Source organism: Montipora foliosa, chromosome 13, assembly GCF_036669935.1.
Source record: "Montipora foliosa isolate CH-2021 chromosome 13, ASM3666993v2, whole genome shotgun sequence".
NCBI classification, from domain to species: domain Eukaryota; kingdom Metazoa; phylum Cnidaria; class Anthozoa; order Scleractinia; family Acroporidae; genus Montipora; species Montipora foliosa.
The window spans coordinates 44,057,112-44,060,315 of record NC_090881.1 but is presented as its reverse complement, the minus strand read 5'-3'; the positions used below and the strand labels follow the sequence as shown (position 1 = coordinate 44,060,315).

At 38.8% G+C, this 3,204-nt stretch overlaps 1 pseudogene; it reads left to right on the top strand.

The window, feature by feature from the left end:
• Window positions 1–511: 511 nt before the first annotated feature.
• Window positions 512–1,438, top strand: LOC137982008 (uncharacterized; annotated as a pseudogene).
• The last annotated feature ends 1,766 nt before the right edge of the window (window positions 1,439–3,204 follow it).

Genomic DNA, 3,204 nt, shown 5'->3' with positions numbered 1-3,204 from the left:
TGGACATAAAGTAATCCATGCGTTGATTTATAGTCATCCAGTTTAATTTGGAGAACAGCTCAGACGATGGAACATCCAGGGGACGCTTGACATTAAGAATGACTCTTGCCGCGGAGAATGCTGCTGTTATTGAAGGTGATATCGCTAAATCTTCTAACTTTATTACTTTGGTCATTTTTAAACGACTAAGAAAACGCTTTCTTTGTTTTTTTTCCTTCTTCAGAAGAGCAAAGATTCAGAATACCAATTACATCTTTTGAGTGCGAGAGGTTTGAAGAAAGTTGGGTATCGGATGCAAGTCATCGAAAATTGGCCTGGGTGGTGAAAGTTTTTGATCAGTGGAGGGTTGAGAGAAATGAAACGGTAGTTAAACTGAGCTACAGTGGCAAACCGTTGATAGAAGATAATCTAAATGAAATGTCTGACGAGCAGCTGGATTTTGCCTTGGCCCGATTTGTTGCTGAAGTTAGAAAAGAAGACGGACAAGAGTACCGAGGAAAGACTATATGAAATGATAGGTAGCATTCAAACGTTTTTACTTGTGAGATGTAGGCGAAATGTAACTTTGATTGACAAAACAGGTTGTTCATTTAAAAGTTTGAATTCTGCTTTGAATTTTTAAATGAAAGAAAAAGCCGGACAAGGAATAGGTATAGTTGTCAACAAGGCTAATTTTATTAAGGAGGAATAAGAAAACTATTTGTGGGAAACCGGTTTCTTAGGTAGCGAGAACGGGGAGCTACTTTGCTATACTTTGATCTGGGTTTTTGGTATTCAGTTTGCTCTGAGGGCTGGGCAGGAACACAGGAATTTGAGGCTTAAAAATTCACCGTTATCTTTACAACGGGACGAATCGGATCATGAATTCTTACAGTATATGGAAGGTATTAGTAAAACTAATAACGGGGGATTGTGCTATTTGCGTATCAAAAGAAAAGTTGTTCGGATACACAAGAATTTAACAAATGTAGAGCGTTGCCCAGTTGAGCTGTATAAGAAATACTTGTCTCACGTGCCAAAAGAAATCAGTGACAACGCATTTTATTTGCGGGCACTGCCACAAGTCCAAAAGGGGATGTGTGGCGTTATAATAAAGCGATGGGAAGAGAAACTTTAGGGAACGTAGTAAAGAATATCATGCAAAAAGCAGGATTTGAGGGGCATTTCACAAATCATTCACTTCGGCGAAGTTGTGCCACTCGATTGTATGAAGGTGGTGCAAGTGCCAGAACAAGTTATTGTAGAAACCACTGTTCACCGATCATGTGATGGAGTTAGGGAGTATAAATGTACCTCTTCAACACTTAAAAGAAAAGCAAGTGAAATCTTACAGGGATCGATTCCTAAGAAGGTTCAAATTGATGCGAAGGAAAAAGAGGAAAACTTGATAAACAACGATGTTGAACAAAAAATAGAAATGGGGTTAGGGCAAAAGTAGTTGAGGAAAAGCAAAACGAAGATTATAATCAGTCAGTCGTAATTAGTACTAATAGTACAAAGATTGTTATTTCATATCAGTAAGAAACTTTGTCCCTGTAAGGTGTGCACTTAGTAAAATTTAAACATGTTTGCGTTCAAGTACGTCTCCCCGAACAGAACTTCTTGTGGTCTATTTATTTACTTTAGGAATCTTTCTAAGTTGAGATCTAATATACACGATGGCATCCGAGAATTTTCACTAAAAAAATTACCGGGCGAAAACAGTAACAGGTAATACCAAAGTGGTTTATAGCAAGCCATGGCCAGCGGCAGTATTAAAAATATTGCAGTGCAGTCAGTACACTGCAGTATGAAGCGTTTTAGCTCGTTCAGGATTACCACTGGTAATTTCCCTGATAACAAAAAGGGCCGACTCCGTTTTCCTCAGAAACTTGGATTAGACTGAATATGTATCTCTTCTCAGGCTGAAATCGTCGATGTATTGCTCAGAGAAAACAATAGGATTTTATGACGATCAGTAATTATTACCCCTGATAATTTCCCTGCCACCAAACAAAACCGCACGCGTTTTTCTCACACAGTTTGCATTCTTTTTCTCACGGCATTCGGTGATATAATGCAGACAGAAAACAATGGGTTTGGATGACGCTCAGTAATTAGTAAGAAGTAGCGTGTCAGTAATGTCAATAAGAACAGAGACGCAATCTTCAAGTATGCAGCTTGATTCTCTATAAGAAGTCTAAATTTTTTGAGCCACGAGAGAAAGGTAACATGGACATGTCGTTCACAAATCTTTGAGATGACAGGCAAGACCGAGATCGGTCGATAATTTAGTTGCGCTGATTTACCTCCTGATTTGAAGATCGGAGTTACCAGAGCAATCTTCCAAATGTCCGGAAACGTGGCAATTTCAAAACTCAGATTGATAATGCTGTTCAGAGAATCGGCGACTTCATTGACACAAAGTATTAACAGACTGGCCGGAACTTTGTCGAGACCAGTGGCTTTAGTCGTAGACATCAAATTTATTTGCTTCTTAACAAAGCAGCTTGTTAAAGGTGGTTTATTAAAAAGTTTGCTGGATGGTTTCATCTTACTAACAAAAGACCTCAATTTGTGAAGACCAGGCGTACCCTGGAGGCCTTCATCAATGTACTTCTGCGCAATATTCACAAAAGCCGAATTGAATGCTTTAGCCACCTTATTTGGATCAGACGTCAGCTCGTTGTTCTCAACCTGAAGACTAATGTGCTGTTCTACATTCTTTACTTTAATGAGCGTGTTCAGATAGTCCCAGTATATTCTTGGATTGTTAACATTGTCATTAATTGCAGTTTTAAAGAAATTGGCTGTAGCATATCTGATTTTATAGTATGTTGTGTTCCTACTTATTTTATACAATCTCCAGTCTTCATCAGTTTTCGTCCTATGTGCTTTCTTTAGTAGTTTGTTTCGACCTTTAATGGCATCGAGTAACTGTTCTGAAAACCAAGGAGATTGGCGGGGTCTTTTGACACGCTTTTGACGCAGGGAAGGTGCTTGTTTATCACTGGATTAAAAAGAGAATACCATTTTTCTAGGCTTGCGTTTACGGAGCCATTCGATTCTCGGATGATATCATTGAACGGCAACTGCAGTAGATCTTCTCAAAGAGAATTCTCGTTAAGGTGTTTATAATCTCTGTACTGAATAATAGTATGTGAACGTTTAGGTTTAATTAACTGTTGGCGAACCGCGCAAAAACTGGCAGATGATCCATAGGGT